The sequence below is a fragment of the Symphalangus syndactylus genome, chromosome 6 (genome assembly GCF_028878055.3).
Source record: "Symphalangus syndactylus isolate Jambi chromosome 6, NHGRI_mSymSyn1-v2.1_pri, whole genome shotgun sequence".
Classification (NCBI taxonomy): Eukaryota; Metazoa; Chordata; class Mammalia; order Primates; family Hylobatidae; genus Symphalangus; species Symphalangus syndactylus.
Window position 1 is genome coordinate 43,543,645 of NC_072428.2, and position 21,795 is coordinate 43,565,439.

General features: G+C 43.7%; 1 protein-coding gene across 2 annotated transcripts in view; it reads right to left on the reverse strand.

The window, feature by feature from the left end:
- The window catches only part of TEAD1 (TEA domain transcription factor 1), a 270,500-nt gene extending 248,705 nt beyond the window's left edge, over window positions 1-21,795 (reverse strand). The window contains exon 1 of one of the 2 annotated variants that reach the window (XM_055282388.2): window positions 21,328-21,795. The gene's annotated coding sequence lies outside the window, so the exon portion shown is untranslated. Of the gene's footprint in view, window positions 1-20,568; window positions 20,684-21,327 lie in introns of those variants that run through there. The other variant, XM_055282386.2, reaches the window with a different exon arrangement.

Sequence of the window (21,795 nt, forward strand, 5' to 3'; positions counted from 1 at the left end):
TCTTGTCTTCTTACCACTCTAAGGAGGCACAGCTGTACAGTCAGAGCCTCAAATAACAAGCAACTGTCTTCTTTGTAGCTTGCTTGTTGGTTGCTTGGGTTGGAGGAAAAATGCACTTTGTTGCTATCAAATAGGAATGTATTTCTGGTTCCTCCTTTTTTCTTTAGAGAAGAGTTCTTAGCAGGAATCTCACCTGAAAGGGGGCAGAACCTGGCTAAAATATGGCAAGGTCCTGGACGGCATGAATGCAAGGGTGGGGGAGATGCAGGCACAGTAGAAACACACAACCCACAAACAGAACTCAAGCCTTCTGGGGCAGGCTCAGAAAATAACACAATCTGCCATATATAGGAAATATCTGTTCAGTGTAAAGGTTAAGTGAGGCCCCTTCCTTACAAAAGCCACTGGGTTTTTCATAAAGTAACCCCAAAGAGTCCATCAGTCTGGGTCCATTTCACCTAAGGCAACAAACATTCCTCACAGATCATGGGCTGTGCTCTGTGTGGTTGCTAATAGGATAATCTGTTACAGGAGGCTTACAAATCCATTTACATTGATTTTAATTAATGAATCAATCCCTGGCCCCGAACAACCTGGTCCAGAGACGATAAGCAATTCAAGATTCAGTCTCTAATCCCAGCCTGAAATCTACATGAAAAAGAAGTTAACTCTCAGATCAATGAAGAACGAATAAAAATAACTGGATTTGTACCTCTCTTAACATAAGGAAAAATCTCTTCCAAGTTTAGATAGTGACTATTTACATGTTAATAAGAGTAATATATTTTCACAGTGATTTCCAAAGAAACTCACCTAAGACTAAGGAGTTTTTCTACCACCCTGAAATCTGGAGAACCACAGCCAGAAATTATGACTCTCAGTCAGGCCTCTAAAATCAAAATGAGCCCTACTTTCTCAACAGCTTGTCAGAATCTTTTAGTGAGGCCTGATGTTGAACAGAAAATTACCCAAACACAAAATACAAACGACAAGTAAGAACGAAGTGGCACTCGCCAGCCTGGCTGTGCGCTGAATTAGCCACACTTGATTAAAAAGCCAGGCAAACTTTTGCATTTGCTTTTATTTTATTCTTTACATAGGCTGAAATAGAATTTGACCTTTCTGAGCTATTGCCAGCTACGAATTGGAAACAAGCTCAATTTAAAAGGTAGCATCAATATCCAACTGCTCATCATCTCAATTTTTTTTCCATCTTCCTCAGTGTCTTTTCACAGGGTTTGTCTACCCATGCTATTTTTAGACTTCTATCAGAACTTCCAATGACTCCATATAAACCTACAGTAGGGGGGAAAAGGGTCTCATTTCAGTCCCATTTTCTCAAATCCCACAGCTAGCTAACTGTGGAGAGCTGGTTCTACACCAATTAGCGTAGAAAAAGAAGGTAAGAGTTGATAAATGAAAATGAGTCACACTCAACTGTAATTTTTCTCAGTATTGAAAAAGCCCATAAATTCACAAGTAAAGCATGAAGCAACAGTGAGTCCCAACTTCACACAGAAACACCAACCCGACTCTGCTCTGACCTGGGTACATACACAAAGTGGGCACTGCTCATAAAGGAGAAAAATAAATATGAGTCACAGCAGACCCAACGTTGGGAGACAACTTCGAGTTTCTCCCTTACTCTCTAAAATATTTAATAAAACAGTTATAAAACTGATTCTGAAGTCAGGAAGACTGGCCTGAAACACTGCAAAAGGAAAAAAAAAAAAAAAGGACCCTGTATATAAGGAAGTAAATTGCAAGTAAAAGCAAGAGACAGGCCAGAGCTTGGCAGGCTGGCGAGTGTGTTAGTTTGTTCTCTCATCTCTCTCTCCTCTCTTTTCCCTCCTTTCTCTCAAGTGAAGAACAAACAAAGAGTCGATACTTCAACTATACATATGGAATCCAGAGCTTTCTGCCTAGTGTCGGCTTGCATGTCCCCTAGTTTTAGGATTCACTGGAACGCTAAAGCCCCTTGAAACATTTGCCATGTGTTTGCTGGGGCACTTCCCCGGACTCAGCCTGCCGCCTCTCCTGGCTGAGTTGTGCTGGGCCGCACAGCAGAGCAGGGTGTGCCAATGCAGCCTAACATTCAGATCAAGACCACAAATTATAAACAGTTTCAGTAAATTGACTCAAGTGCCTTTGTTCCTCAGACATACATCTTCCTACCGCTTACAAAGGCAGGCAGCAGAACCTAACCACCAACGCGGCTATAGCCAGGACTGGGAAAGGAAGTTATTGAAGCCTGGATTTCCTGCCTTTGCTTGTAGCCAAGAACTATGAGGCTTGTAGTGGTTTCAGGAACTGACTCATCTCATGATTCATGGATAAGATACTGCTTTTAATATGTTTCTGACCCTAAGATTCAGGAACATCAAAACCAATCTGAACCTATGCTTCACTCTTATTTGCAAATGAATATTCACAGCAAAATAAACAGGAGGACAACGATTACTGAAACAATGAAAACATCATGCCAATGGCAGGAAAAGTGGAATGCAGGCATCACATGGGAAGCCATCATCAAAGCTTAATCCATGGGCTGCGACTTAACAGTGTTTCAACTTCCCAAAAGTGGATAACAGGTGGGATAAGGTTTATTTTTAGATGTCATTCCCCTAGATGTAAAAATAGATTTAGCACAGCAATATTTTAATTCAGGCCCATCTGGGGTTGCGACTCTAAATATCCAGGATGTACAGAAGCATGTAGCTTCAGATTTAACTGTTCCAGTTGCAAACCAGAGTTCAGAGTGAGCTGACCAATGATTAATGGGTAATAAAGGACTCGCATTGGAACTCATTCTCTTAAATCATCCTCTGCTAGAAGGCTGAAATTCTGTATTTCCACCCATGTGCTGACTGGCCTTCTCTGTCCTTTACTGTGCGCATGCACACACGCACGCACACACATGCACACAGCCCAAGACTTAAAAGCGAAGTTCTTTAAAAGTATTAAGCACCAGGGGCTTGCACCTCTGGCTGCTTTCCATGATGTTCCCTGTGGATTTATTCATCACAAAGAGGTCCCCACTAGAAAAAAGTTTTAAAGCCTCCCTCACTCATGGATTGTTGGGTTCTCCCCACTCTCCCCACACAAGACATTAAGCACAGGACCAGTAGGGGTGGTTTTCAAAAGCCTTTATGGGTTTCAACACAGCCCAGTTGCACAGAAGGAAAAGGGGGAAAAGAACACAAAAAACACAGGCTGTTCTGTGGGGTGGGGGTGGAGGAAGCAGTAAGAACAGTTGACCAGGCAAGGCCAAAGTGCAGGGGCCGGCTGGCAGGCGCTGCATGGCTGGGCTCCTCCAGCAGATTTACTGACATGACGTCAGTGGCTCCAGTCCAGCTTTTTCTTTGGTAGCTTTTACCACTTGCCTCCTGAAGCCTCCACTATGTTAGGGAGCCACAGGACCATAATGAAAATTCCCTTTGTGAAACTGAGTTTACCACGGGGCACAGAGGCCTGCCTTGTGAATTAGGGGGCTCTTCCCCCTACTCAGTGCCCACGGAGGAAAGCGGGGGTGGGGGGGAATAAACCCCTACAATAATACTGTACTTTCCTTTAATACAGAGGAACCATTAAATTAAGCTTGTGGCTTTAAAAGGAAAAAAAAAAGCCGGGGTGGTGGGTAAGGGGCATTAAATGTGTATCCAAAATTTCCCAGGCCAGGATGCTGGTTAATTTCTCAGTGGTGTGGAGAATGATGATAATTTCAGGACTATTCACTTGTGCCGTTGTGAGACTGTGTTGGCTGCACTGTGAACGCATACAGCTTTGTTTCACCAACAAAACAAAAAAGTATTACTGAAGCTAAAACTGTAGGTCTGAACGGAAACTCTGAAGAAAGCATTAGAGCTTGTCTTTAAAATGAGCCCTGCTTTGCTTGGGGGACTGGGGCGGGGCCGGAGGGGTGGGGGTTGACCCAAGTGCATAGTCTATGATGCACCAACATGGGCATAAAACAATTTCCAAGAAGCAAAGACAGAAATTGTAATACTAAAAATAAGTTTAATAGCAGACTTGTTAAATAAAAAACACTCATCTTAGACTTACAGGCCTACTACTGTAGGCCCGCAGCACTAAAACAATAGCTATGTTATGACTAGGGGTGCAATGCATAAATCTATCTAAAACTACAAATCTTTAACTTATTTAAGCTTATAAAAATAATAGACTAGTGATAAATTCTTTAAATGACTAGGACATTAAATACATTCTATTTTAAACACTTTGGAGAAGTACAAAGCTTAATTCAATCAATATTTATTGAAACAGATGAGTACAAATGCACCCAACAACATCATCGAAATACAGCTTGCAGCCTGAATGGCTCACAGTGGTAATAAGATAAGGAATCTCTCATGTCCTGGTTATGTATACAAGGAATAGAACAAACTATCAGGCAGACATGATGAAGGCAATGACTAAAAACTGTGAAGCCTACATTAACATGAGCTTTGGCCTTCAGGAGGCAAGTCAAACCACAAACTATCCATGGTAATTCTTCAGTTTGGTCTTTTTCTTAAAGGAGGAAAGGACAAGATGACAAGCACAAGCATGAAAGTGGCAAATGAGAGCCAAAGGGGCCAGGCATGAGCAAGTGTGCAAGGAAAGCACTTACCACGATTAGAGCTGACATGGCAGGCAGGATCCATTTCCAAAGCTGAGCAGATTATTCAACTGAAGGAGTGGGAGGAGAAAAAAAGCAGAGAACCTAGCACACACATCATAGCCTGGAAACTCCATTTCTCACTAAAAGGAACCCAAACTCTGCAGAAATGGTTCATTCCATCTCCCAGAATATATAAGAGGTTGGACAGCAAGGAAACTATAAACGACTATTAATAGGGTCACATCAAAAGGCCACAGGAGCCAACTAAAGAAATTCCCACTGGCCAAAGATGAAACAATTTGAGCATCAGTAAGAGGAGGAACTGCAATGGACTGAAACGCATTCAATAATTTAAAATCAGTGATTGCCTAATGATATGTAAACAAGAAAAAAACTATCTTTCCTTTACAAACTATATGCTACGTTAACCATATAGCTGCTAAGAGAAACCTTCTCCATAAAAGAAGGAATGGGTTGGGTGAGATGGCTCACACCTGTAATCTCAGCAATTTGGGAGGCCGAGGTGAGCAGATCGCTTGAGCCCAGGAATTTCAGACCAGCCTGGGTGATGAAACCCCGTTTCTACAAAAAACTAAAAAACTAGCCAGACATGGTGGCGCACTGACAGTCCCAGCTATTTAGGAGACTGAGGTGAGAGGATCACCTGAGCCCGGGAAGTCAAGGCTACGGCAAGCCGAGATCGCAACACTGAACTCTATCCTGGGTGACAGACTGAGTGAGACCTGTCTCCAAAAAGAGAACTAGAATATCAGAGAACCACCAGTTTGCAAAAACTACGTGAAATAATAGATACAGGCAGAGATAATCAATCAATGGCACTAACATCACAGAAAAAGTGACACTGTACATTGTGTGCCTCCTGGTAGAATACTAGCTATGAAATATTTGCATCAAAAAAATAAAAAAAAAAACCCTGAATTAGATCAAATGTCAACATCTAAATTCCCATTTATAGGAAATACAGAGGATAAGAGAATAAAATACACAGCACCATGGAGATACAACTGCAAATTCCAGAACGAGGCAGTCTAGAAGAGAAACACAGGGGCTTTTGTAACAAATCAATTACAAGGAAGGTGGGATGCGATTTAAAGAGTTTTAAGAAACACAGCAACCAAATATAACCTGTTGATCTGGTTTGGGACCCTCATCTGAACAAGCCAACTATGAAAAAACATTTATGAGACAATCAAGGAAATCCAAACAGTGACTAGATATTTGACATTAAGGACTTATTATTGTATTTTGTTGTTTTTTTTTTTTTTTTTGAGACGGAGTCTCACTCTGTGGCCCAGGCTGGAGTGCAGTGGCGCAATCTCGGCTCACTACAAGCTCGGCCTCCCAGGTTCACGCCATTCTCCTGCCTCAGCTTCCGGAGTAGCTGGGACTACAGGCAGCCGCCACCACGCCTGGCTAATTTTTTGTATTTTTTGGTAGAGACGGGGTTTCACTGTGTTAACCAGCATGGTCTCGATCTCCTGACCTCATGATCTGCCCACCTCGGTCTCCCAAAGTGCTGGGATTACAGGCGTGAGCCACCATGCCCGGCCAACATTAAAGAGTTATTAAAGTGCTGGTATGATCACAGTATCATAGTTGGTTGTTTTTTTAAAAATAGAGTCATATTTTTAAAATACATACTAATTTACAGATGAAATGGTATGACAACTAGGATTGCTTCCAAATAATCTGGTGGGAGAGGAGCCAGGAGTTTACAAGAATAGCCATGAGGTGATGATTGCTGCTGGGTGATAATGGGTGCACAGGGGTTCAACTGCCCTCTACTGTACTAAACTTTCCCAAAGCAAAGACATTGAAAATCTAAAATAAAAATAAGATTCTGCTCCTGACCCCCCTCTTCAAAAAGACAGACAGATGCTACGGAAGAGGTACTTGGCACTCTACTTCACAGCTGCTGGATGATGGTAGTCACAATCATAATTAGCAGCAGCAGCTAACATTTATGAGACACTTCTCTGTGAGTCAGCACTGTGCTCACCCTCACTGAACCTGCACTATAACCCATAAGGAAGGCACTTCTATATGCATTTCAGGGGTTAGGAAACTGTGGTTCAGAAGGATAAAGAGGTTGCCCAAGGTCAAACAGATAAGTGAAGGAAACCTGTGTTATTCCACAAGTTCATAAGCATAATGAGGATGAGAATGAGTTATGTTATTCCAAAATAGTAACAAATATCAAGAGTGCTGGGAACTCTATAAGCCAACAGATTCAATCCAGCATTAATGAGAGCAGAAGTGGTGCTTTCTGATGACCATTTTTGGTGAAATGTAGTGAACTGCAGGGTAGAGTCTCTGAGATCTTAAAGTGATAAGAGCAGAGGAGAAAGGGTGAAAAGTGGAGGCGGGAAGGGTGGATGTGTTTTCCAGGGAGGAGGGAGAGACAACAGAAAATATGAAAACAAATGGGAAATAGCCTGACAAACTAAAAATTTAAAAACAAAACAAACAAAAAAAACCCAGAAAAACAACAAAGCAGGAAATCCAGCCAGAGAGGAAGCTGGGGCAAAGCTTAAAACTAAACCCGAAGGAGGAAGATGAAAAGGCAAATAAATGACCCCCCGTCAGACTAGCCTATGTTAGTTGGGAGGAAAACCTCAGGACCCTGAACTGAGAAACTGGAGAGTGGAGGAAGCAAGAGACTTCTCAGTGGGTTAGGGGAACCAATAGAGAGGCTGACAGTGGGTCATTCACTATATTTCATTTAAACTCCCATGTGGAGAAGTACTATTATTTTCTCCACTTTGCAGAGGAGGAAACAAGAAGCCCGGATAGAGTTAATCACTTATTCAAAATCACACAGCCAACAGGCAGAACTGGGGCTGCAACCAAGATCTGACCTCCAAGCCATGCTTTCTGGCTACCTTGCTAAATACACCAAGCACTAGTGAGAACTGCACAGTTAGGACAACACCAAAACAGCCAATAGAAGCACCTAGGAAGAATTTAAGAAATGCATGAAGACTAAGAAGGTAAAGCAAGTTGGGAAGGAGGGAAAGACATGAGCACACGGTCCTAAAAACTGGCAATCAGTGATCACACACCTTTTAGCTGAGAGACACCAGAAACAGGTAGACAGGAGGAAAAGACTGTATCAACCAGCCCCACTGCCTCCCACCAAAAACCAACCAAGGTGTCAAACAGGGGTATCAACATGTGAACAACCCCATTTCAAAGCCCCAGTGTCTTTTTCAGAGTCCTGATTATGAAGGGCTCTGGGCAAGCACAGTTAACTCTCTTCTGCCAGCTGCCCCATCACTGCCCATCACCTATCACAGGCTAAGCTGGTCACCTGGGTGGGAAGAGAGAAATTCACCCCATCTCAGCAGGTTCCCAAGCACTCCCATTCTCAAAAAGTGAAGTCAAGGTCATCTGCCTAAACCCTATCCCCAGCATGAGGCCATTTCCATATACAGGCCTTCAGGGTGATGGGGGGGGGTGGGTAACTTATTCTGCCTGCCTGCCAACATAGCACATTCCAAAGCAAAACCAGATAAACTGGCAGGTCCAGTTCCAAACTTCCAAACTACAGCAGTCCCCCCTACCCACTACACCCACCTAGAGAATAGTTTGGATTAGCCTGGCCCGGAGGAGTCTTGCCCCCTCTCTCTCAACGGTGAGTATAACCAGTCACAGGGGTGAGGGGTACTGGTCCCCACAATCCTGGAGGACTGAAACCACAGGGGAGAGGTGAATGGGGTAGGATAAGTAACCTCTGAAAGGCTCAACTGAGACACACCCAGCTTTTCAAGACCTTAGCCATATGTTTATAAGAGGGAGTAAAATGGGCCACCAAGAAAACACAAGTATTGTGTCCTCATTTTTCTGGGCAAATACACTAAATGAGAAGCCTACCTTTGTTTCAACGTCACAATCTATCTTAACTCCCTTCAAATGCCACAAGAAAACCTGATAGGTGACTTGATGTGCAGTCCTTTGTTGGCCTGACAGCTGTGGAGTCACACAGATAAAGAACTGGTTTTAAAGTCTAGCTGTGTGATGTTGGGTAAGGCACTAAACTTCTCTGAGCTTCACCTTCTTCAACTACAATTGCAACTCTTCATGGGCTTAAGACAGAACCTGGCCTGTCAGCCTTCCCTTCCTATCCAAGAAGCCCAGGAATTAGCACAACTAAAAGTGAACTCAGCAGTACTGTTCCTCCTCCACAAACCCTGTCTTTGAGGGTTATGGATGGTATGATAAGATAACAGTTCTCCAGGACCTTTCTGCCTAAGGGCTCACACATTTTCTCTTTAATCAAAAGCACAGCACAAAAAACAGCTAGAGGGGCAAGAGGCAGTACAGCATCATCTTCCCAGAAAGATAACCAAAGATTTTCAAGTGACTTACCTAAGGTCACAGGAAGAGCCATAGCAGAGGATTCCCAACCAGGACTTCCTTCCACACCAGCTAGAAGTGGAGAGACCAAGACCCAGCACTTGGAGGACCCTCAAATGCCTTCTCCCAGTGAACCACCCCAACAAGGTAACAGTTCTCCAGCAGAGTTCTCAACAGCAAAGTCTAGACGCCATTGTTTTGGTCAGAGCTGAAACACTGGACTGAACACCTCCACTCTCGCCCGAAGTTGCTGCCTAAGGCACATCACAAAATAACTAAACAGTGGTGTCAAAAGAACCACCAGGAACTGGGCAGTGTCATTCCAATTACTTTTGGTTTTAGGCAAAGTTCTAAAAGTACTAAAATTTCTTTTAAAATTTCTAAAATTCCACTCAATGTTCTCTGGCTTATCTATTTAGGTGCATCATAGGACATCATTACACAGTCTCCCTCAGAACAAAGGTAAGTGAGTTTGAAACCTAAGAATGTCAGGAGTGCCAAGACCACAGGTTCTAAAATATAATCTGAAATCCCCCAATTGCATACAGTACAAACCAACCTTTCAGAATACCACTGAAAAAAAACTTCTTTCTAAATTAAACTTTGTTGGTCTAAAAGGAAATGAACCAATGCTGAATCACTCCTATGAATGATGAGAATTATTTTTAAAAAAATACTTATGAGTGCATCCACAGAAAAGAACAAGGTTTGTAACAATTTGGTTGAAATAGCACAGATCTGAAGGGAAAGTTGTTTCCTGAAATTCCCCTCTATTGTAGCTCTGGCCTCAGAAATGGCCTGGGACAATCCTTCAAAAGTGATACCAAGACACCACAAAGCCTTCCTGCCCAGGATTGTCTCTCCATTCTAGAAAAGTCTAGTCTGCCAGTTTCCCTGACAATTTCCTATTAGTACCATAAGCATATAATTTATCATCCAAACTGGGACATTTTGATAGTAAAGGAGGGTTCTTTAAGGATTATGCCAAGACAAGCAACATAAACCAGGACTATACCAGGCAAACAGGTACTTAGCCATGGGGAACCATAAAGAGCAGCCCTGTAGAAAATACAAATGGGCAAAACTGCCACAAACAGTAACCAGGAGGAAGGCAGCCAGGATCTGGTGGACGGACACAGGAACAAGGAAGACCAAGTTAAAATTAAGAAAAAAGCTAGGTAGAGCAGAGCCTGAAACTTGAGGTACACATTAACCTGATTCTAGGTCCGTTTTTTCCCATTCTTAAGTCAATCTGCAAATCAGATTCAATGACTGATTTGTGGCCTCCCATGCCTTCCAGGTGTCTCCTCTTCATGATCTCCCACTTTATCCTTTAAGAATTAAGAAATTCTTAGTTCCTGCATTGTTTAAAAGTATAATCTATAAGGATGGGTTAACATGGTAAACATTTATCATTAGGGAGCACATCATTCCACATTACTGAAACTGATTCTAAAGTAAAAAGTTTCATTTTAAATACTACTACTGTTTATCTTTGAAAGGAACGATATGTTTTTTCCTGGCTCCTCTCTAAAACCAACTGGTAGAAACTCTTCTTATTAGGTCTGATTATCAGTTTTTTAATCACTCGATCACCGAAAAACAGGACAGCCAGAGTGCTGGGGATACCATGGTGGGCATGACAAGATGCTGTTCTGTGTGGTGACTAGATCCAGCGTTTTATTTCTTTATGAGATATGATTCACATACCATAAAGTTCACCCTTTTAAAGTATGTAATTCAGTACTTTTAGTAGACTCCCAGGGTTGTGAGTAAGTGCTTTTAAATATATTTTTCTCCCCTCATCCACTGTCAGCCTGCCGAATCTAAGTCTCTCTCCTCAACCAGACTACTCTCCTCCCTCAATAATTCTTAATTTTAATTTTTTTAAAGACTGGGAAACCAGATTAATTAGCACACACGTCTATACACTGCTTAAGAGACAACAGCAAAGATGTCAATAAAATGCAGGTGGTCCCTGGCCCAGGCTCATACAAAGCAATCTTAACTGCTCAGACCAGTCACCGGGAGTGGCCCAGATCTAAAAACACAAGGACATTGACACACCCAGAAGTGTAGCTGGGAATGTGAGCAGAGCAGGACCAGCTTAAGGCAGCTGACTTTGAAAACACAAGGTTCTATCACCAGCTTCCAGAAGGAACTCAGCTCATCTACCCAGGAAGTACCTGGAGTTAGGCACTGGAATTCACAAACATCCTCTTAAACATGCAAATACACTGGCTAAAGAGATGGGCAACCATTCATTCACATGAGTGTGAATTATTATTTGAGTGACATTTAAGGCCCAGAGGAAGCGAGTCTTAGGAGAGGGGCAAAGATTTATCTCTGGAGCTTGGAGTACTGGGAGAAACGAATGGCCTAGGTTTTAACAGCAGCCACACCTATAGCTCTAGCCTACCAAGCCAGCACTTACCTAATCTAAACTTTACTCCAACTCTTCCAAGTAGATAACATCATCCCCATTTTCCAGATGGGGAAACTGCGGGCACAGAGAAGCTAAGCAGCCAGCCCAAAGTAGGTATTAAGAAGTGCAATGAAGGCAGCAAAAGTACCTTTCTTCTCTACACCTGAAGCTGGATGCCCTCTGCACCCCAGGGGGGATTATGCAGTGGTTTTACAAGAAGGCCCGAGACCCTAAGCATTGTTTCGCTATGAAAAGATGAGTTCCATTCAACCACTTACAAAAGAACTTTTACAACCCAACCCCAATGTTAGGAGTGTGGCTTTCAAGCAAGAAGCTAAGGAAAAGGTTTTCTTTTAGACAGATGAAGTTGCACCATGCTAACCAGTTTTTGAAGCATTTCCATTTAATTCATACTGGGTAAGGAATGACCTCAAATATTATGTATTTACTGATGGATTTCCTCCACTTTATGAATAAGGGAAGTGTGGTTCAAAGCGATTAATGGTCAAGAGCTTTATGGGCTTGCCTCAGCCTCTCCTAGATTTCTACCTGTTTGCCTGAGACCAGGAATCCGGCTCAGATTCTAAGTAAATGCCTTGGGTGTTCCTCAAGGGTCACTGTCCAGGATGACTTGGCAGAAAATCCTTAAAGATCTGCTATGCAACATAACATTTGAAGTTGCTATTTACTGAGCATTTACCATACCATGTGTCTGGTATACAGTGGGCGCAATTGAAATTTATAGATGGGGACACCAAGGCTTGCAGAGAACATGTAATTTGTGCAAGGCCACACTAGCAAGTAGCTGAGCCAAGGTGTGTCCAACTCCAAATCTGTGATTTTGAACCCACCTTATCCTGTCTTTTTCCAAACCAAAATCAGGAAACAGCCCACTGTTCATGTCAATCAGTTCCCCCCTCCTACTCCTTTCAATTAATTCCTCACAGCCAAGTTTCAAATCTGTAGTAGCCCATTACTGGCAACAAACCGTATCGATATGTGAGGGTTAAGTTCATTACTCAGGAGTATATTTCACAAGGTTTGTTTATTTTCTAACAACCTACTCTCAACTCACCCCCAAAATGGCATCTGGAAAAAATCCCCCTGTTCCTTCAAAGCCCAACTCCAACATCACTTCCTCCGCAAAGCCCTCCTCAGTTCCTACCACAGGGCAACACAGCTCTTGGGATGTATCATGAGGGCTTACCCCAGTGAGTGTGTTTCCCCTTTATTCTGATGTTACATAAGGAAATCCATGCTCCTAAAAAATATAAACGTGTAAAAAACCCCACTCGCTCAAAGCAACCCTCAAGGCAACACCCATCGATAATGTATAACCTCCCAGATCCTTAGGACTAGAGATGCAAAGGTGTTGTTTCAACATTTCACTAACCCTAAGACACCACTGCCGGTAAGATGCAGCAGGATTTTATTTCAGGCGTACTAGTGTGAAACAAATGATGTCACAATGCTTATCACTTAGAAATATTATTTTATACATATTGAAACTTTTTACTATCAATCTTGTGCCTACATAAAAAGGAAAATACAAGCTAAATAAATTGGGTAACATAAGCTAAAGTAACTTCTCAGAGTGATCAGTGCACATACACTATCACCCTCTGTAAGAACAAGGGTATTCTTAGGAATGCTCACTACTTACTCTGGGATTTTCTTCCTCTCCACTGCATTCACTCCACAGGCTTTGGTGAACATATGCAACATCAAGGGTCATTACCACCACCTGGCCAGCCATGATTGTCAAACACATCCCAATTTCAAAAATGTTCAAGCATGTTAAAAATGTGTACCTTGGAACTCACAAAATACCATACACACAACTTTCCCACTGGATTGCCATGACCTCTGTACATGCCTGTTTTCCTTGCTAATCTGTAAACTCTGCCAGGCAGGGGAGTTTTACCAATCGCTGTTCATTAGCCACCTTTTCCTAATTACTAAATCCCTAGCACACAGTAGCACCCATAAATGTTTAAATGCTCAGTGGCAAGTAGTAGCTCCATGAAAACCAGGAGCATCTGGATTTCAAAGTGCCCAAGGTGAAGAGAAGAGACAAGGAAGGAAAGAATGAAAAGCATGGTGGTTTATCCACAGTTCATCTCCAGAAAGCCGTCAGGATTACCCTTCCTATCCCCTCATTTTCCAACACCAGGCATACCACCCAAGGACCTCTAGGAGCATCAGGAGCATCTCTGCTACTCAGAAAGCAAAACCTCTACAAGCAGCCAGACAGAACTCCATTCTCAAGCCCCTCACCAGTAACCGTGACACACACCTCTACAATCACATCTGGAAACAACTGCTACACTCCCAAGAGGTAACAAATGAATGCCGGGCACAGAGAAGGTGGTTCTGGTTCATTTTATTGCTTCCGCTGGATCGAAAGGTGAGACCTTAGTTTTGTGCAGGCTTATCTTTAAAACCAATGAAGAACATCTTAGTGAATTCCATAAAGATTCAGCCTATGTTCCTAGGTACACTGCCTCACAAATATAGAGGGAAGAAAATCACATTCAGACTTAGAAGTGGCCAAATTTAACCTGATTCTATCTGCAGATAAAAACCAGAATATCTAGATCAATGGTTCCCAGCCAGGAGCGGATGTTATGATGGGGCCTTTCAGAAATACAGACACACTGCACCTACCACAACCCTCCTAAGCCTCCACAGGTGGTGCCCAGGCTGTAAAAGCTCCATGGAGGCTGCAGTGCACATGCTAAGGTGGGAACCACTGATGCGGCAGGAGCTTCCTGGAGCAGGAACAGAAAGAGGCTGACCTGGGTTTCAGTCAGAACCATCCTGAGTTAGCCATGTAAATGGATCCATGTGTCCTGAATGACAAACCCAAAAGGCAAAATGTGAGAAAAGGAGCAGGGCCTGCAAAGGTGAGTGAGAACATGCAGGCAGCGGGAGATAGGAGCGGGGCAGACAGCCTCGCCCTAGCTTCTCCCATGCCTGACACACATCAGAGACAACAAGTATATGGTGAATGAGGGTCACACGGGTGATGAGCACATGGTCATGCACACCATCAGACTTCCACTGAGCCACCTACTAAGTGCAGATTCCCTAAGCTGGCTCCAGCTGAGGCAAGAGTTCCCCTACCGATTCATCAGTAGGGGAGATTTTAGTTTTGCTTCAGCTTCACTGGACACTTGAGTGGTGTTCTGGAAGCATTTTCCACTTTCACAGTTTCTAAGCATGAAGGAAGCTGCTTCTTGCCTCCAAATTACAAATGGCACATTCCCTGATTTCAAATTATACAAATGGTAATAATTTTTGCATTTTACGGCTAAGGTAAAATTTAAAGGTGAAAAGAAATTAGGGAGGTATTCTGAATGCATAACAAAACTAGAAACCTTTCATCAAAACTTAAAAACAGTATCAAACTTACTCCTTCAATATTTAAAGCAAAAGCAACTTTGAATTAAGAGAATTTCTTGGCTCGGACAATATGAAATGCTATTAAGTATCTGTTTTCTGTTTTTCTCTCAATGACAATACATGACAAGGTCTTCTAAGTGCCCAGGATTTCAAGACGGGGCTGATGGTTCCTTCAGCTAATGGAGCTCTAACTCTAACCAGCATTGTCTCTCAAAGGCTTTGAGATGAAAAGGCAGCCAGGCAGAAAGGACTGAAAGAGATTCCACCAAAGGAAGCATCCGCTCACAATGGTTTCAGAATCAGTTAGCCCCCAAGACACCCCCAGCCACAGTAATGGGTGATCTGAAAATGAAGCATATCAAAATGCTATTGATAAGCTAAATTACCAGACAGCTTATCTGAGGCCCACATCCGCCATATGGTGCCCCAAGTTCTGCCGCCTGTTGCTGCCATAACAATAGGCACGCCTACCCAGAAAGCACCATCGGACAGAAACCCAGCAGCGGCGGCATGTGGGGCAGCTACTGTGTTTACATTTTATTTTGTGCCATTAGCTTTGTTCCTCTCCCATCCCAGTAGGGATTTGAAACACACACACTTAATGTCACAAATCCCTGTTACCTGCAGAATGCATGCATGCACACTGCATGTGAGCACGTGTACAGGGATACATCAGGTGAACAGAGAGAAAACCAGATGTCAACTTCAGAAACGGAGCTGCCTGGTGGGGGAGGGCGAGCCAGGCAGCCTCCCAGCTAGAGCTGCAAGCAGACAATGCGCTTTTCTCAACAGGCTCGGGCGGGCGGGCCTCGGGGAGTGGCTATTTAAAACACTTGGCTCCTTTTATTTCACCACCACGGAAGTGAATTCGGTTCTTAAGTGCCAGAGCAAATGAAGTCATTTGGTTACTGCGGGCTCTCTGCATTTCAGCAGAAAGAGGCTGGATGAAAGTCGGAAGGCCCATCTAAGTTGTTCTTTCTTACAATTAAAATTGATTCCCGGAGGATTCGGCGCTTGGGCTTCATTTAATTTTTTTTCTTTGAAAAGCTATTAAAGTCAGAGAAAAATTAAGGGATACAGACACTGGGATGAACGCTGTCAAAGATGACTCCCTTCACAAAATGCCATCAAGTCACAGAGTAAAGAAGGAGCAGATAAAGCAATTACCTTCTAAAGGCTTGGTTGGTATAGAAGATTAACAATTATTTCTGTCAAATAAATTCATATCAATTTTGTATTTCTGCTCTCTTAAAAGACTTTCCCATTTTTGCAGATGGTAATAAAATATTCATTTATTTAGTTTACTATCTATTAGAAAAACACTGGTTTTCAAAGAGAACTCAGCAGTGTGTAGCATCAGGTTATACAAAAATGCTTGGATACAGAGCAAAGCAAAAAAAAACAGTCTCTTTCTTAATATTCAGATCTATTGAACTATTACAGAAAGGCACTCATTTCATTCCCCTAGATTTACTCACACCTAAGCAGACAACATTCTTGGATGAACTTTTCAAATTTTCTTAAACATTCCAAGTTTTAAAAAAAAAATCCCCTTTCAAGTTAAATTGAGATTGCACTTGAACACCATCCAAGAGCAGAGCTGAACTGAATTATGATAATTAGAAAGCTGTGCCTATTAAAAAAAAGCAGCACAGTTGATGCATTTTTTTAAAAAAGTTCATGCCAGAGAATATAAGTTCAATATGTTCTCACATAATTAACGTTTCCCACCATTAGCAGCAGTTTTTCAGTTTATGTATCAGTAAGAACAACAGTGTTGTATATTCCCAGTCAAGAGTGTTTCAGTCACTTTACACATACATCTAAACCTGTCAGATGCCTAAAAGCAACCAGAATTTCCCACTAGAGATGATGGATGCTTAATTTGTTCATCAATAAGCCAGCTTTTTCTTTTAAACCCATTTTCCAGGGTCCCATGCCTGCAAATTAAAACTGCTAATGAAATCCTAGGACAGAGCCTTCAAAACAAATATGAATCATGAAAAAGGATAGAAAGCATTGCATTCGGATAGTAAAGATCAGGTTTAAACAAGGCGGGGTGGGTGTAGCGCGTGCAACACACCCTTCCCTTGGCCTGCCACAAAGGTAGAAAAAAAGATAGCTTTTTACGAGGACCTTCCCCCTACTCCTCACCACCACCACCACCACCACTACCATTATCCAATCAAGAAGAGGAAACTAGTGAGTTTCACAGTGAGCCAAGACTCCCGGACTACTGGAAACTATTTTTTGAGAATCCTCTCAACTATGCAAAAAGTCAGTGGACCAAAGGAGAATTTAAAAGCTAAGAGTAACCTACACTTGTGAGAAACATCATCCTGAAAACCCACCCACCAGGGCATCCCATTTTTACTTTGACTAAAATAAAACACATACTTCAAAGCCACCCTATTCTGTACCACTACAAAACTGGAATGTATTTGAAAAAATGGTCAAATTTCAATTCCAAATTCAAATATGGACCACGAAGCTCATAATGAGAATCTTACAGATTAAGGACACTCAAGAGTTCACAGCTTTGAAACAAAAAATAAAAGCCCACAGAAAAATACTCCAAGTATTTAGATCCAAATATACTAGCACTCCACAAACTATCCCAAGAAGAGGGAAGCCCCAGAACTTCCCTGATTTCAGAGGTACACAGTAATTGCAATACAACAAGGTCTAAATAAGGTGTCTGTCAAAAAGCTCAACCCTGAAATACGAAGTGCGTAGGATGGACTTGAATTACCTGATTTTATCACTTTTATGAATATGAAAGAATAAAATATATCACTGATGTGGTTGAAACACAACTCTAGATGCAACTTAAATATTAATACAAGGTAATCTATGCCTTATTATAAAATAAGAAAAAGCACCATGCAGCTGTAAAAGATTGTGCCAGCCATCAATCAGTCCCCAAGCAGCCCAGCAGCAGCACAGCCTAGGTTTGTCAAAGGGGAATAAGCTTACAATATATTTTTCTGGCTGAGTTCAAAAGTTGGACATTGGTAGTTTGCAGTTCCAGTCACTGAAATCCAAAGGGGCAGCTGTAATGCTCGCATTTAACAACAAGGTTGGCTTGCTTTTTCTTGCAGTTCTACAGAGAAATATGGACAATTGTTTTGGCCACATTCTTCAGTCTTTGGAGAAAACAGACCCTAAAGTTTTACCACTAAACAGATTCGACCTCTAAACACAGCTTTCATATTTATTTATTTATTTATTTTCCCTTTCACAATCTCTCTACTGGGTAGAAGTGCCTAAAACGGAGCTTAAAAGTGTTATCCACCTACTGTCTGTATGTGAATATGGTCATTTTTAAGTCCACCAGATCATACAGTTATTTGCACCAACCCTGAGTGATAAGACACCACAATTTTCATTTGCAGGCAGCATAATTACGCTCACAATTAACACATAATACATGAGGTTAGAGAGAAAAGTAATCCCACAAATGCCCAGGCTCTTGTATGACCACCACGTATGAGAGATCAATCCATTTCTGAAGCAACCAACCTTAAAATATTGCTAATGTCACAGCTCATTTCTTCAAAAGTCTATTTAACATTTGGGATCTACATGCTTTAAACTGTTTGTACTATATACTTTTCTGCTGAAAATGTAACGACAAATATGATCTAAACACCGATGATAAAAGTATATTCTTCCCAAACGTTCCCGTTAAGAAATGCCCTCATAATTGCTGCTCTGTATTCTAAGAACCAACAAAACACAAAATTGTTTATAAATTGCTGAGGCTCAAGCAGGGAAAAACACTCCAACATTTTTTTTCCTTATGACTTATTTGTTCCTTTTTCTAAATAAAAGGGGACTCCAGTCTCCCAAGTGAGTATATCAATATATAATTCCTGCTGTATAAAGTAAGTGGGGGGAGAGAGGAAATGGGAAAGGGAGGAGGAAGCCGACTCCCCCCATGCTGCCCTCCCAAACCCGCCCTTATGTGTAATTAGTTTGCTGCTGGGGCCTGGGCACAAATTGTACCGCAAGGCAAGGAAAAGCCTCTCAGTGAGAAATTCCTATCAGTCTGGCTCAAACTAAATTGGGATGTCCTCCCCCTTTAAATTAAATTTAATTAAGTATATGTCATGGTGAGTCCTGGTTTTTGTTTTTGGGAAAAGAAAAGAAAAAAACCCTCTAACCCTCCAATAATCTCTCTCAGGCATGTTCCCCGGAGTTCATTACTTTATAAAGGATCACACAGAGGAGGAATTTACACAAAGATTCTTTCCTATAATTTTCTTTACCCATATTGTCAAGGCAAAGTGTCATACTGGTTTTGTTTCAAGCTTGTTTTTTAAAAAAAAGTTCTAATATTCCCCTAAAACTGCAGATCAAATAATATTTACCATTAAAGTAAAAATAAAATAGTCTACCTTGGCACTTTGATACCACCAGCAAGAACCCGTAATGGATATAGCTTATCATCAGTTCATTTTTTATACCAACAATAAATAATTGTTAATTGTTTAAAACCTGAAACCTGAGAGTTCAACACAGAGTTGCACATACAAAGAAACACTAAACAAAAATATCTGTGACCATTTATGGAAACAGTGAGATTAGAAAAATAAGCCTTTCCCCAAAAATTCAACAATTCAAAACCTCACTACTGACAAAGGTTCAACAATCCATTTGTCTTTCCTGAGTCACTTTGTATTTAGTTCTACTATTTCCTTCTAAAGAGAAAAAGATTCCTAAGGAAGCTGGGATTTAAGTCTGGTCCTTGTAAGCATTCAGATATGCTTGGACCCGAAGACCCTGCTGTTTACAGAAGGGGGGCACAAACCCAACAGTGAAAGGGTGAAGCACCGGGCGTAGCCTGAAAACTGTTCCTCAATCTGTGCCTCAGAGAAGCCTCTATCCGTAGGAGACCAGTAAGATTCACTGCAGGCTGCAGAGAAAGGAGCCCACTCCCGGCTGTGACTACACAGTGGATCACATCTCCCTGAAGGGAGGGATGTGCCTACTCAGGTAACCACTGCAGGCACCCAGCGCACCCCAAGCCATCAGACCACCTGAACTTCCAAAAACAATCAAGGTGGAAAGCGGGGAGAAAGAAATCTGTGGTTGTTGTGAACTGATAACGTTCTGCTCCTTTGCAATACGTGTAGTGATTTTAGTGTTTCTTTTTACTATTTTGAAATGTGGCAGGCTTAACAGACCTTTCTGTCCCAAGACCTGGGCTCCTTCCAGGGCACTGCTTTTAAACATGGCCTTTTTACATTCCCTGCTCCTGGAACATCATCTGTCTCTAAGTTTCCAGGGCTCACTGAGGTCAATTTTCATTTCTGCAAATCACAGGAAGCCACTTGCTTCTAAGAAGTTAACAAGCCTCCTGAGAAACGCTGGTGGCTGCTATTTCATTGTTTCATAAATATTTTTATATAGTGACACTATCCAACTTTAATCTTTTTAAAAAGGCAATTTAAAAGCAAAGAAAATTTTGATCTGGATTTCATTTATTTTCATGAGAGGGGAGGTGTGAGCCCTCATTGTTTTCGACTCATTAAAAATATTGCTTTGATTTTTTAAAAAATACGTTATTTTTTTAAAAAGAAGAAAAGTCACAGAAGTTGAACTTTCTTTAAAGCGGGACTCTGGACTTTTGAAAACAAGTGTTGCTGTTACGAACAAAGACTAGAAGTGTACCCAGATTTTCTCCCCCCCGGGGACCATTTCTCTTCCAATAAACAAATCCCCCAGTATTTCCTACCGAAAGGGAAGGGAAGTTTTCCAGGGAGAGTCTCCTCCTGGGTTTGGTGGTAACTGCGACTCAGTCTTTTTTGGACACAATGTTTCTGCTGACTCCTGAAAATTTTCCACTTGAATGTGCAATGAAGCGGCGGCGGCGGCGGCGGCAACAGTCCTGGAGAAGCGGCAAAGACGACCGTGCCCTTTTTCATCTTTGAGAAGAAGGAGCGAACCCCCCCGCCAGCGGCACAAGTCGGCGCAGACCCGGGCCAGCCTCGGGGGTACCCGGCGCCGGGGGACAGCGGCGAAAGCAGGGGGGTCCGGACCGGCTCCGGGCTCCCAGGCGGCGCCGGCAGCAGCTCTGCCCGCCCGCACTCGCTCCGAACTTCTGGCTCCCCAGCGCACCCCGTGCAAGGCGCCCGAGGGTGTGTGCGTGTGTGCGCGTGCAGGCGGCGGGAGAGGGGGCGCGAGGGGGGCGCGGCGCGGCCGGCCGGGCGCCTCCAGGGCCGCCGCCGGGGGCCGCCTGTTGCCGCGCGGGCTCCCACCGCGCGGCCCAACTTGGCGTCCTGGCAAGTCGCGCGGCGGCGCCCGGCCGCTCACCTCGGAGAGGGCGCGGGGAGGCGGGTGTGGGGGCCCGGCCGCGGCCCTCCGCGTGCCCGCCCGCCGTCGCACACAAAGCAGAGTCCGCAAAGAAAGAGCGGCCCGCGAGGGACGCGCCGCCGGCCCCCCGCCGCCCCGTGCGCCCCCCGCACCCCAGCATCCGCCCCGCTCGCCAACTTACCTCGGCCCAGGGAGCCGCCGCAGCGCCCGGCGAGTCCGAGGCAAACTTCGGCGCCGCTTCCCCCGCCCTCTGCTCGGTGCCCGGCTCCCTCCCCGGCTCCCGGTCCCCGGGCCCGGCCACCCCACCCCTGCCTAGCACCGCTCCTGCCCCGGGGCCGGCTGGCGCGCTGGGCTGCTGCCCGCGCTCCGGGCAAAGGTGGAGGGGTGGGGGGGCGTCACTGCATGGCCTGTCCCTGGACGCGGCCGCCCCGGGCCCGGGCCCCGCCGCGCGGAATGGCCCGCAGGGTGGAAGCGAGTCTGCAAAGTGCTTGGTGGGCGCCCGCGGCGGGCGGCGGGGCCGCGGCGGCGGCAGCAGAGGCTCGGCTCGGCTCGGGCGGCGCGGCGCGGCGCGAGCGATGCTAAGAATGTTCGGAATGAGGACAGGAATGAAATGAACGCCAGGACCGAACTCGCTCCGGAGGGGTGGGGC